Source organism: Amblyomma americanum, chromosome 8, assembly GCF_052857255.1.
Source record: "Amblyomma americanum isolate KBUSLIRL-KWMA chromosome 8, ASM5285725v1, whole genome shotgun sequence".
NCBI classification, from domain to species: domain Eukaryota; kingdom Metazoa; phylum Arthropoda; class Arachnida; order Ixodida; family Ixodidae; genus Amblyomma; species Amblyomma americanum.
The window spans coordinates 40,301,032-40,315,536 of NC_135504.1; the positions used below are offsets into that span (position 1 = coordinate 40,301,032).

Consider the following 14,505-nt stretch of genomic DNA (forward strand, 5'->3'; position numbering starts at 1 on the left):
TACAATTCGACTGATACAGGCTCTAGTTATGAGCCGCCTGTCATACGGTCTCCCATTCCTACCACTTCTGCAGAATGAGCGAGACAAAGCAGACGCCATCATCCGTACCGCCTACAAACATGCGTTAGGCCTCCCGATGTACACGGCCAGCTGCCACCTCGTGAACCTGGGACTGTTCAACACAATAGAAGAAATTCGAGAAGCCTCCTCACCACCAAAGCTGGGCACGCAATCTTGGAAAGAGTGGGTTCCCCGGCTGACATACGCGCCGTCCAGGACAACCTAGACCTACCCTCAACTCTGCGAACTCGCGTGTATGTAGCTCCACTCTCGAAGAACGTGCACTCGGACTCACAAAAGGGACGACGAAAGGCGCGAGTGGACTATCTGCGCCGCACACATTGACAGGCACGAAATGCTGTGTACGTCGACGCAGCCATGTACCCAAATTCTACAAACGCTGTGGCGGTCGTCTTGGACACCAATTTCAAGTAAATCGCCAGCGCCTCCCTACGAAACTGCTCTCCCACAGTAGCAGAAACTGCTGCAATTGCCCTCGCCATCCAGCACGGCGATGCCACGGGAAATGAGCTAAAAATTATTACCGACTCCCAGTCGGCGTGTCGCCTCTTCCTCTCTGGCAGACTTCCACACTCCGTCGCTCCCATTCTTATTACCCCACAAGTTCAAAATTCCACATGCAAGCACCAAATCACTTGGACTCCTGGGCACGAGGGGCTCGAGGGAAACGAGGCCATGGACAGTCTAGCTCGAGGATATATCAACCGAGCGACTAACCTCCCCGACCTCACCCCTCCCCTCTACGTACGGCGAGCGCCTCCTCCTTCTCCGAACACAAAGACAAGTCTATCCCCCCCCCCCCCCCCCACACTGTAAGCTAACGGCGGCAGAGGCGAGGGAATGGCGACAACTACAGACGAACACCTTTCCTAACCTACACAAATACCACATCATCTTCCCCGACAGGTATGACAGAATCTGCCCCTGGTGTGGCGGAATTCCAACAACATACCATGTAACATGGCGCTGCTCCGGTCCCAAGCTTCCCGAACTAGACAAACATCACTCCGAGGAACAGTGGGAGTCTGCCCTGCTCAGCTCTGACTTGGCGACGCAGCGAAAGCTGATATCCCAAGCAAGAGCAACTGCGGGGGACATTGGGGTCCTGAAATAAGGACTCCACCCAAAACCTGTATTTTCGCCTCTCTATCCTACCTTTTTGGAATAAATGTTTTCTACTACTACACCTCCCGCGATGCGTTGGTCCGGGTGCTGGTTTCGGAGATGGTCGTGGATGGCCGCACGCACGTCCTCCAGCGCAAGGGGCAGATCGCTGGCAGGTAGTTGGTGTGCAGCGGTCGCGAGGTCGTCAGCTTCTTCGTTGCCGGCGATGCCGCAGTGACCGGGCACCCACTGTGCACGCACGGCACATCCTCTCTGCGCGAGGCGCTCGATGCGCGAGCGAATTTCCTGCACTAGTGTGGTACCCCGGCCGTTAGATTGCAGGCGGCTGAGGGCGGCGCGGGAGTCGCACAGCAGAGCACTCCTAGGCGGCGGAGGACCGAGGGTGAGCAGCAGGTCCAGCCCGAGCCGGATCCCCATCAACTCCGCCGTGGTGGATTAGCCCAGGAAGGCTGCGTGTTGCTGGCTGTGGAGTCGCAGGGCGGGGATGGTAGCCGCCGCTGCAAGGGAGCAGCTGTCGCGGGCCACTGAGCCGTCGGTGTACACGAGGAGATAGTCCTGGAGCTCCTCGTGTATGACGGCTCTGGCCAGCTGCTGCTTAGTACAGAGGGGTGTGCTTCGCTTTCCCGCAATGCCGACGATCTCTCGCTGTACCTCCGAGGCCAGGGCGCGCAGGAGCCGTAGGGGGGTGGACCTTGTGTGAATTGCTCATACTCGAGCAAGATATCCTAAATGGGTTCGTATAGAAAGCAGTGATAGAAAGGAAGATTGCATGGAAATCTGTGAAGACTTGGCGAAAGAAAGTGAAATCTGAGACCCACAATGGGAATTTCAATGGTGTTGGCCTTATAACCTGGACAAGAGGAGGTAATAAATATTGTCGCGACTTGGTTTCGAACCAGTGGCAGCGCGAACAGATCAGCGCCTTCAGGTACGTAACGTTCGTGGTTAGTGCTGCTCAAGGTCATTCAGCGGGACTAACCTGTAATCACGATGCTGTCACGGCTCAACCGAGTATAACCTACGCTTGTCTGCAGAAATTTATCATGCTGGACTACAAATTCTCTCTTTTGATTAAGGTATGGCAGGGGCTGGCGCGGACGCCGAGCCCCACTACCAAAAATTACATGTCCCATCTGCCCCAGTTAGGGGTAGTGGCGCGCGTCAGCCAACCAAAGTGCAATGGAAGGCCTCGGCACGGGACCCCGACCTTCATGATCGCCGATGACCCGACACCAGGTAAGTATGCTGAGAAAACAATAGTGAACGCACGCCATGCTAGGCGTCCCACCATCTTGCGCCAGTGAGAAAAGCGCTTGTTGTGCCATTTCGGACACCAAGCTAGCAATACTTACGCTGAAAAGCAAGCTGTTGAACTCAAAGCAACCATACGCAGAAACGTGTAATTCAAGCTTGGGGGATTCGCCTCTACTAAAGTCAGTTGTTATAAATATTACGCAAGGAAAAGCAGAGGTGGAATGCGCAAAGGAGATGCATATGTTCTGGCGCATTGCGTGATGATCTGCTTTCTTGCGAAATACGAGCACACCCGCTGCGGTGGTTCAGTTGGCTACCGAGCACGGTTGCTGCGCATGTATGAAGAGGATCACCGCCGCCGTGCACAAGCTCACCGCTCGAGGCCAGGGCATCTCCCAGCAAGCCGCGCTGCGTCTATACAATGCCGCAGCTTTGGGGGCGGTGCTCTATGCGCTGCCGCTCGTCACGGTGCGCAAGCCGTGCTGGAAGAAGCTCGAGCTTCAGCACCGCAAGTCCCTGCGCGTGTGCCTAGGCCTGCCCAAAAACTCGCAGTGCGCCGCAACGTTGGCCGAGGCAGGAGCGTGGCCCCTTGAGCTCCAAGCAGCGCGCAGGGCACTGAATCACATCGACCGGCTTCACCGCGCACCGGACGGCGGCTCGCTGCTGCAGCGTATGCGCTCGCACCCGCGCTCACGAATGGGCGCGGCGCTGCTCGAGTATGAGCAATTGACCCAAGGCCCACCCCCCTACGGCTCCTGCGCGCCCTGGCCTGCTGCCTCGGAGGTACAGCGAGAGATCGTCGGCATCGCGGGAAAGCGGAGCACACCCCTCTGCGCTGTGCAGCAGCTGGCCAGAGCCGTCATACACGAGGAGCTCCAGGACCATCTCCTCGTGTACACCGACGGCTCAGTGGCCCGCGACCGCTGCTCCCTTGCTGCGGCGGCCACCATCCCCGCCCTGCGACTGCACAGCCAGCAACACGCAACCTTCCTGGGCTCCTCCACCACGGCGGAGTTGATGGGGATCCGGCTCGGGCTGGACCTGCTGCTCACCCTCGGCCCTCCGCCGCCCAGGAGTGCTCTGCTGTGCGACTCCCGCGCTGCCCTCAGCCGCCTGCAATCTAACGGCCGCGGTACCCCACTAGTGCGGGAAATTCGCTCGCGCATCGAGCGCCTCGCGCAGAGAGGTTGTGCCGTGCGTGCACAGTGGGTGCCCGGTCACTGCGGCATCGCCGGCAACGAAGAAGCTGACGACCTCGCGACCGCTGCACACCAACTACCTGCCAGCGATCTGCCCCTTGCGCTGGAGGACGTGCGTGCGGCCATTCACGACCATCTCCGAAAGCAGCACCCCGACCCACGCATCGCGGGAGGTGAGCGCATCGACAGTGTCACCGGCTGTCGCGCACTTACACGGTCGCAACGTGCAATGATCCTCCGCGCGCGCATTGGCTGCGTGTGGCCCGGGGAACGACGGGTGCGGCACGGAATCGCGATGAGTGATGTGTGTGACGGATGCGGTGCAGTGGAAACACTAGAACATCTGCTCCTTCGCTGCTCCGCGTTCGCCGATGCTCGTCGCGATATGCTCGCGGCCTATAGAGCGCAGGGCATACTACCAGACTCCATCAAGACGCTATTGTGGCCGCAGGGCAGTGCGCGCACTCGTGAGCGAACTTTGGTGAGCCTCTGTGCATTCCTCGAACACACGGGCTTGACGTCCCGTCTGTTCTCCGTCAGGTAGTTACACGCAGTGACCGAACGCTCCGCGAGTTCTACCTTGAACGATTAATAACTGGACGCCCCACTCCAGTTGTAACCTACACAGTGCTGTGCGCGTGTGAGATTTAATTCCTCTAAACTGAACTAATCACGCGCACAACCTGAACATATTACTTATTGTGTAAATAGTTTGTACATATTACTTCTCCCCCTGTCCTCTATTCCTGTCCCCTCACCTCTTTCATTTCATTTCTCCATGCTGCCTGCTGTCCTTTATTTCCGCTGCCCCAGCTCAGGTGCTTCAGTATCGATGGCAGATGCCGGGGCTAGCAAAAATCTATTCCTTCCTTTTTACTATTATTTTTAATAAAACCACTACCACCACCACCATGAGCTAGCAGGATCGCCCCCTTGGCTGGAGGACGTGCGTGCGGCCATTCACGACCATCTCCGAAAGCAGCACCCCGACCCACGCATCGCGGGAGGTGAGCGCATCGACAGTGTCACCGGCTGTCGCGCACTTACAAGGTCGCAACGTGCAATGATCCTCCGCGCGCGCATTGGCGGCGTGTGGCCCGGGGAACGACGGGTGCGTCACGGAATCGCGACGAGTGATGTGTGTGACGGATGCGGTGCAGTGGAAACACTAGAACATGTGCTCCTTCACTGTGCCGCGTTCGCCGATGCTCGTCGCGGTATGCTCGCGGCCTATAGGGCGCAGGGCATACTACCAGACTCCATCAAGACGCTATTGTGGCCGCAGGGCAGTGCGCGCACTCGTGAGCGAACTTTGGTGAGCCTCTGTGCATTCCTCGAACACACGGGCTTGACGTCCCGTCTGTTCTCCGTCAGGTAGTTACACGCAGTGACCGAACGCTCCGCGAGTTCTACCTTGAACGATTAATAACTGGACGCCCCACTCCAGTTGTAACCTACACAGTGCTGTGCGCGTGTGTGATTTAATTCCTCTAAAATGAACTAATCACGCGCACAACCTGGACACATTTCTTATTGTGTAAATAGTTTGTACATATTACTTCTCCCCCTGTCCTCTATTCCTGTCCCCTCACCTCTTTCGTTTCATTTCTCCATTCTGCCTGCTGTCCTTCATTTCCGCTGCCCCAGCTCAGGTGCTTCAGTATCGATGGCAGATGCCGGGGCTAGCAAAAATCTTTTTCTTCCTTTTTACTATTATTTTTTAATAAAACCACTACCACCACCTAATTAGAAACTCTGCGCACACCCCTGTGTACTCGGGTCTGAACCCCGTGGCAGCGTTTCAATGGAGACGAAAGTAGTAAGTGGTTTTATTAAAATAGTAATAATAATAATAATAATAATAATAATAATTGGTTTTAGGGGGAAAGGAAATGGCGCAGTATCTGTCTCATACATCGTTGGACACCTGAACCGCGCCGAAAGGGAAGGGATAAGGGAGGGAGTGAAAGAAGAAAGGAAGAAAGGGGTGCCGTAGTGGAGGGCTCCGGAATAATTTCTACCACCTGGGGATCTTTAACCTGCACTGAAAACGCAAAGCACAGGGGCTCCTACGCGTTTTGCCTCCATCGAAACGCTGCCGGCGCGGTCGGGTTCGATCTCGGGGTAACCACTTTGCTCGGAAACAAATTTGGTAATAATAATAATAGTTGGTTTTTGGTGGAATGGAAATGGCGCAGTATCTGTCTCATATATCGTTGGACACCTGAACCGCGCCGTAAGGGAAGGGATAAAGGAGGGAGTGAAAGAAGATAGGCACGAATAGGTCCGTAGTGGAGGGCTCCGGAATAATTTCGACCACCTGGGGATCTTTAACGTGCACTGACATCGCACAGCACACGGGCGCCTTAGCGTTTTTCCTCCATATTTGTTTTTTGAGGACAGAAAGTGGCGCAGTAACTTTCTCACATATCCACTGAACCACCGCATATAACTGAACCACATATCCACTGAACCACCGCGGCGGGTGCGGTTTCGGAGAAAATGAAAATTGGTTTTTAGGAAAGGAAATGACGCAGTAACTGTCTCACGTATCTCGGTGGACACCCGAACTGCGCCGTAAGCCCGGGAAGGGATAAAGGAGGGAGTGAAAGAAGAAGGAAGAAAGAGGGGCTGGGGGATGATTAACATGCACTGACATCGAACAGCACATGGGCGCCTTTTGCGTTTCGCCTGCATCGAAACGCGCCTGCCGCGGTCGCGTTCGAACCCGGGTACTCCGGATCAGTAGACGGAGAACGGCTCTGGATTCTGGTCTTAGCGCCGCGTCTGCTCGTTTCTTCGCGCAAAGGCGCGCACATACACGCAGTGTTCGCCGCACAGTAGCACTCTCATCTTCGCGCCGGGCGCGCGTCGCCATTGGTCAGGCGTGGAGACAAGCTCCTGGAGAATTCGAGCCTCTTCTTTCCACCGCCGCGGTGGCTCGGTGGTTACGGCCAGCCACAACGGTCGCAATTCGATGGAGGCGAAGTTCCCGTCTGCTGCGCGATGTCACTGCAAGTTGAAGAACCCCAGGTGGTCGAAATTATTCCGGAGACCTCCACTACGGCGTCCCTCATGGCATGAGTCGTTTTGGGACGTTAAACCCGCCATAAACCACGAATCGCCTTTCCACGCGAGCGAAGTGCAGAGAGCATCACTCAGCACGCTCGAGATTACACGCTGTTGTGGCCCAGGTTGCGTGGACGAGGTCGGTCAGGAACCACGTGGCCGGTGACGGACTCGCGAGAGCCGGAGAGCGCAGAAGAGGAGAAAGTGTACAGATTTATTTTACATATCTCGAAGACGCCTTTTGCATAACCATGCGGCGGGTTTTGTACACTCCTATGTCCCTAGCTCCCCCCAACTGGAAAATCTGGCACTGGATGAGTGTCTACCCTGGATCAGGCTTGGGTTGCCGCCCACCGCACAGTATCGCCCTCACAGCGGATCCGGTGATGAAGTTGCAACCGTGAGGCAACATTTCTTGCAGGGAGGGTGATTCGCCACCAACTTCAGTGGAATCCGCTAAAGCCGAGAGCTCCGTTTCCAGGCAGGCCCTCAACTCTTAGGGCTCATTCACACTTGAGAGTCGCAGAGGTCGCGCGACCAGCAGTCGCCTGCGACTACACCGCAGTTCGACAACACCGATGTTCACACTTGCAAGGGCGACCTGCGGGTCGCCTTCTCGTTCGAATCTCGTTTGAAATGAGAACTCTTGGGTATGACGCCATTCGCGCGCTTTCGAGTGTTTCGTCTGCTTTGGACGCGTCTCCGGCGCTCGCGCTTGGCCCTAGAAAGAGCTCTGGTCCCTCGATATTAGCAATGTACTGCGACGACCTGAGCGAAGAGGAGGATGTAGCGGCAATGTGCACCGCGGCCGTACAAGCGGCCTGCCAGCCAACCTGGATGCCGGCCGCTAGCGTCAGAAAAATGCGCTAGTATGTTGTTTGTTCCCGTTCATACCATGCGGCATCGCCGGCAACGAAGAAGCTGACGACCTCGCGACCGCTGCACACCAACTACCTGCCAGCGATCTGCCCCTTGCGCTGGAGGACGTGCGTGCGGCCATTCACGACCATCTCCGAAAGCAGCACCCCGACCCACGCATCGCGGGAGGTGAGCGCATCGACAGTGTCACCGGCTGTCGCGCACTTACACGGTCGCAACGTGCAATGATCCTCCGCGCGCGCATTGGCTGCGTGTGGCCCGGGGAACGACGGGTGCGTCACGGAATCGCGACGAGTGATGTGTGTGACGGATGCGGTGCAGTGGAAACACTAGAACATCTGCTCCTTCGCTGCTCCGCGTTCGCCGATGCTCGTCGCGATATGCTCGCGGCCTATAGGGCGCAGGGCATACTACCAGACTCCATCAAGACGCTATTGTGGCCGCAGGGCAGTGCGCGCACTCGTGAGCGAACTTTGGTGAGCCTCTGTGCATTCCTCGAACACACGGGCTTGACGTCCCGTCTGTTCTCCGTCAGGTAGTTACACGCAGTGACCGAACGCTCCACGAGTTCTACCTTGAACGATTAATAACTGGACGCCCCACTCCAGTTGTAACCTACACAGTGCTGTGCGCGTGTGTGATTTAATTCCTCCTAAATGAACTAATCACGCGCACAACCTGGACACATTACTTATTGTGTGAATAGTTTGTACATATTACTTCTCCCCCTGTCCTCTATTCCTGTCCCCTCACCTCTTTCATTTCATTTCTCCATTCTGCCTGATGTCCTTTATTTCCGCTGCCCCAGCTCAGGTGCTTCAGTATCGATGGCAGATGCCGGGGCTAGCAAAAATCTTTTCCTTGCTTTTTACTATTATTTTTAATAAAACCACTACCACCACCACCACCATGCTCTGGGAAGTCGAAATTTAAAAATGAATCAATTTTGAGGATCGTTGGGCAATACCGAGCTGCTGGATACAAGCAAATTTCTTCTCATAGCCGCTTTGCTCCTGTTGCCCAGAGCGGCTCGATCGCCTGGCGTCTGCTTTCTCCGCTGCTGAAGGCGCCGCGGAAATCGAGCATATTTTTATATTACCACGAGACGGGGTTCACAATAAAGCCGTGACGAAAGTAGCATCTTGGTTACAGCGCTGGTCAGCTACGAAACGCCCTCAGCTGCGGCATCGACGTGAAACAAGCTAGGCTTAGCGGCGACTACGCCAGCCAAGCAATTCGTCGTTCGGCGCACCCGCGAGCGGCTTCGTTGCCGAAAGCTCGGCTCGCTCGCTGATTGGTTCAGCGGTTTGCGACTCGCAGTCGCGAGGCTGCAAAATCGAACAGCGAGCGACTGGCCCGCGACTGTCGCTTTTCGACCAAAACAGTCGCGCGACCTCTGCGACTCTCAAGTGTGAATGGGCCCTTAGTCATCTTCTTCTAACCGCGGGTAGTGTGGGCAAATACGGCTGCTTCTCCCGCCGCTGTTCTCAGTACAGGGGGGACTGGCGCCTTTGTTCCCCGCTGCTGTCCGGCTGACTCAGTGTTGCGCTGTTTCCATGCGGCCCGTCAAAATGACCAGCAGGCGCGGTGGAGAGGGACCCTCTTTCCCGAGACAAGAGGGTTCCGGCGTGCAACTGTCGCATGCTCCGGCCCGCGTTGCTATAAGTACGTAGTGTTCCTGTATATGCTCCCGCAGGGAGCAGAGGTGCGCGACTGTTTTCCCCGCGCCGCTCGTAACACTATCCGCGGAGCGGCGATCACATGATACCGTTGACGTATTTTGTTCCAAATCGTATCTGCTCATGCCCAACATATCAGCGGGAGGGGGACAGCCGCTCCCATCTTGAGCACAGTCTCCTTTGTTATCCGACCGGGGGGTATTGTGAAGCCCCCGCTGGGAGGAGGATGGGGCCGGAGGTTCCCCATCTTGAGCCCAGTCTGCTTTGTTATACGACTGAGGGGGTATTGTGAAGCCCCCACAGGGATGAGGAGGGTGCTTCTAAACGGCCTTCTCGTGAGGCTCCTGCCACACAAGAAGCAGCTTTTCCGCAGAGCTTGGAACAAAATGGCGGACCTTCGCGCATCTCTGCTCCCTGCGGGAGCACATACAGGAACTCTTGAAGTACTATCATAACAGCGCTGCCCGTCGGCAGTGTCATATTACGTTTTTAGCGCAATGGAGACATATACCGGTTTTCAGGACCCCTCCTGCGCAGCTGCTCCCCCTGACCCCAACAATGCCACTGCGCATGCTCAAGAGGGGTGCGGTAAACCGGTAGTACATCTCGTGTATGCTACTGCAACGTTCGTGAACCGCCGACTGCGTGATCGGGTGAGATTTTTGCCGCGCCGACTTTCCGAATGTGCTCCGAATTTTGTGGCACACGTTATAGTACCAATGAATTCACCGACACGTTTAGAGTCAAAAGTTTGACTGATTTTTAGGGCTAACACAGTCAACCACTATAAGTCTTATTTCGAATCTTCATATGTCACAAATGCCACAAAACTGCAGGAGCTTGCGTACGTCAAAAAAGTTGACACTAAACCAAGCAAGACAATATACATATTCTGACGTGTCAAATAACATATGGACAAAGAAAACAGGCGTATCGGGATTTATTTCACAAATACTAGTCGTTCACACGCTGAAGAACCTCCTCTAGGTTATCGTAAAGCTGTAGAGCTTGCTCCCAACCCATCCACTCGGGCTCGGTGGCCACGGCAATCTTACGATGGGAGTTCCCGAAAAGTTCATCGCAGTCAACACCGGCGGGCACATCGCAAAGCAGAACTGCGTCCCAAAAATAGCCTGCCAGAGTAGGCACGTCCGCCATGGTGGCTACAAGGACGGCAGGCGCGTCGACAGCAGCGTTTCTGATATCGCCAATGAGCGCCACAGATCGCTGGGCGCGGATCTCGTGTTTCAACGCGATCAGAGAATCTACAGTAGACACCAAGGCGACCGACCGACCTTGCACGCACTCCACGACAGCCTTAGCCTTGGCCTCAATAAGCAGCCTCTTGTACTGTGATATGAAGTCTTGCAGTTCTGCCCGCGGCCTGCCGGCGACTATCTTCTGGGCTTGGCGGCGCGCGGTCATGATGCCGCTCTCTCGTAGCGTTGCACCGACTGACTGCATTTTGCGTTCGTCGAGCCAGGGAAGGTTGCCTGTGTCCAGAGAGTGGAGACGCAGGCGAACGAGGCGGACCTCGATGACGACATCCTTTGCGTAAGGTCTGGTAGGCGTACCGAGGCAGCAAGTCAGGTTCAGTGGCGTCCGCAGTCTTCTGAGTTCCGATTCAATAGCGTCGGTGCCGCAGGCATCCAGGTTTTCTACTACTGCTAGAAGCCTTGTTGTAGAGGGCGCTTTTCGCTGTCGACGCTCTATAAAAGAGGCAATGATCTTGCGATATGCATGACTCGGATCCAGGTAATGCTGGAAGTCACGGATAATTACTAGGGGAATGTCGTTTGTCCACGGGATTCCGTCACTCAGACATGTGGCGAACAGGTCAGGTTCCATAAGGCACACACCGTCTAGGCTGTCACTGGAGCGTGACGCGGAGTGCGAGACGCGGACATCGGCTGGCAGCAAAGCATCCGGCGAGGTGGAAAAATCGTCAACATCAAAGATGCGCTCACCAAGGATGACGACGCGCTGCGACCTGGCTGCACTGATGGCTGCGAGGAAGAGCTGACGCTGCAGTTGAACCGTTGCCAGGGCCACCACGCAGTCTTCGGCACGTACGCGTTCAAGGAGCTCCGCTTCCCGCTGGCTTGCTTTGCACCTGTCGCCGGAATTTAACGTCGGTTCGTGTTGTACCGGTATCAGGGATTTTAGGCGCCGCGAAAACTCTTTGTGATCACGCGACTTACGCGTCTCATCCATGCTTACAGATTGCGATCCCTTTTTCTACTTCGCCTTCGAGCCCGTCAAACGCACTCACTTTGAGACTTATGGCCTAGTACACTTGCGACAGCTGCTTATGGCCGATCGGAAAGGCTTGCGTTGCGCGCGGTGCGAGAGTCACCGACTTCCAGGAACGCTTCTTCCAAATAAAACCCTCGTTCACAGACTGCGTCTTCACTTCCTGCTCTGCTGACAGCGAGGGTTAGCACGAGGGGCGATGAGTCAGGCGTCGTTGACTACTTTATCAGGGGGGGGGGGGGGGCACACAAAGGGTGCATCGAGAGGGGAGGGAGTTGAGGGTCGGCGAAGTCCGAGAGGAATGTCACTGTTGCCAGACTACAGAGATTCGGTGCGCGCTGAGGAGAACGCCTCTGTGCTGCCTTCCCCGCCCAGTCTCCCCGAAGCGCTTTGTGTTCTCATATGACCCACGAGGCGTTTTCCCACTGCCCATGACCGCGCCTTTCTCCCCGATTCGAAATTCCTCACAGGCCTTCTTCTCCTGGTGACAGCCTCGTCTGTACAGCGCATGTTTTGCATGTCCGAGAAGAAACAGGTGCGCAGATGATGTCTGTCTGTCTGTTGTTGCCAGGAAGAAAGAAAAGGAAAGTGCACAGGCCTGCTCACTCGCTCAAGACGAGCCACAATCGCTACCACATGCAGATAGTAGGAGAGTTGAAAGATAGGATAGAAAGACAGGATAGTAAAGACGCGTGGTATAAAGACTGGAGGGGTCTATTTCCTCGAAGTACAGAAGGACAGAAAGCTGGCCGCGTTCGCCGATGCTCGTCGCGATATGCTTGCGGCCTATAGGGCGCAGGGCATACTACCAGACTCCATCGAGACGCTATTGTGGCCGCAGGGCAGTGCGTGCACTCGTGAGCGAGCTTTGGTGAGCCTCTGTGCATTCCTCGAACACACGGGCTTGACGTCCCGTCTGTTCTCCGTCAGGTAGTTACACGCAGTGACCGAACGCTCCGCGAGTTCTACCTTGAACGATTAATAACTGGACGCCCCACTCCAGTTGTAACCATTACAGTGCTGTGCGCGTGTGGGATTTAATTCCTGTAAAATGAAGTAATCACGCGCACAACCTGGACACATTTCTTATTGTGTAAATAGTTTGTACATATTACCTCTCCCCCTATCCTCTCTTCCTGTCCCCTCACCTCTTTCATTTCATTTCTCCATTCTGCCTGCTGTCCTTTATTTCCGCTGCCCCAGCTCAGGTGCTTCAGTATCGATGGCAGATGCCGGGGCTAGCAAAAATCTTTTCCTTCCTTTTTATTATTATTTTTAATAAAACCACTACCACCACCGCATAAAGCAAAGCAGTGCCAATCCTCAGGACGTAGAGCGTTATCGCCTGTGTGTAGTAATAAATAATAATAATAATTGGTTTTTGGGGAAAGGAAATGGCGCAGTATCTGTCTCATATATCTTTGGACACCTGAACCGCGCCGTAAGGAAAGGGATATAGGAGGGAGTGAAAGAAGAAAGGAAGAATAGATGCCGTAGTGGAGGGCTCCGGCATAATTTCGACCACCTGGGGATCTTTAACGTGCACTGACATCGCACAGCACAGGGGCGCCTTAGCGTTTTTCCTCCATAAAAACGCAGCCGCCGCGGTCGGGTTCGAACCCGGGAACTCCGGCTCAGTAGTCGGGCGCCCTAACCACTGAGCCACCGCGGCGGGGCTGTGTAGTAAAACGAAAATCGGTTTTTGAGAAAAGGAAATGGCGCAGTAACTGTCTCACATATCACGGAGGGAGTGAAAGAAGAGCTGCCGTAGGGTAGGTTTCATATTGTGAGCGCGCGCCTTTTCTTTCTATCCTTGCTCTCCTATCCTTTAATTACTCGCCTATTTTCAGCACGCGGCAGCGAGCGTGGCTCGGCTTGAGCCAGTAGGCAGGCCCGTGTACTTTCCTTTTGTCTCATCAGCAGCAGCAGCAGCAGTCGTATATGCAGACAAAAAATAGTAAAATTGGGCAAAGGAAATGGCGCAGTATCTGTCTCACATGTCGGCGGACAGCTGAACCGCGCCGTAAGGGAAGGGATAAAGGAGGGACAAAGAGAAGAAATGTGCTGTAGTGGGGGGCCATGGTATAATTTCGACCACCTGGGGATTTTCAGCGCGCACTGACATCGCACAGCACACGGGCAACTTAGCGTTTCGCCTCCATCGAAACGCGGCCGCCGGGGTCGGGTTTGAACCCGGATACTCCGGATCACTAGCCGAGCGCATTAACCACTGAGCCACCGCGCGGTGTGTATTCGCAAGCACCTTTTGCTGGTCATTGCAAACTCTTTTATTCACTTTTAAACGACTGAGCTACTTCCACCCCCGTCTTATTCACACCGCATCACTCTTCTGTTGTTGCATCTTTTGCTGTTCTCATTTTTCACTATTTTTTTATTTCTGGTGCCTTGCTGTAACCCGCCGCGGTGGCTCAGTGGTTAGGGCGCTCGACTACTGATCCGGAGTTCCCGGGTTCGAACCCGACCGCGGCGGCTGCGTTTTTATGGAGGAAAAACGCTAAGGCGCCCGTGTGCTGTGCGATGTCAGTGCACGTTAAAGATCCCCAGGTGGTCGAAATTATTCCGGAGCCCTCCACTACGGCACCTAATTCTTCCTTTCTTCTTTCACTTCCTCTCTTATCCCTTCCCTTACGGCGCGGTTCATGTGTCCAACTATATGAGACCGATACTGCGCCATTTCCTTTCCCCAAAAAACCAATTATTATTATTTGCCTTGCTGTACAAACAATGTTCACTTCTATCTATCAAGCAACGACGGCTTCGTTCACAAAAGGATGAAATATTCATCACCACTGCAACGGGCTCTGGCTGGACGCCTTATTTTCCTCTTGTGGCTGGTGTGGTGACCGAAGTAGGTCCATGGACCGCTATCTCACGGTGAGTATCTGCTCCGTATTCCTGCAGCTGTGATGAACATGACGTCATGCGGATACAAATCCTCGTCTCTA

At 54.9% G+C, this 14,505-nt stretch overlaps 1 non-coding gene across 1 annotated transcript; it reads right to left on the reverse strand.

Annotated features, from left to right (window-relative positions):
• Positions 1–2,288: 2,288 nt before the first annotated feature.
• Positions 2,289–2,450, reverse strand: LOC144102842 (U1 spliceosomal RNA). The gene has a single exon (XR_013308235.1). It is a non-coding gene; the product is annotated as a U1 spliceosomal RNA (small nuclear RNA).
• Between the last annotated feature and the right edge of the window lie 12,055 nt (positions 2,451–14,505).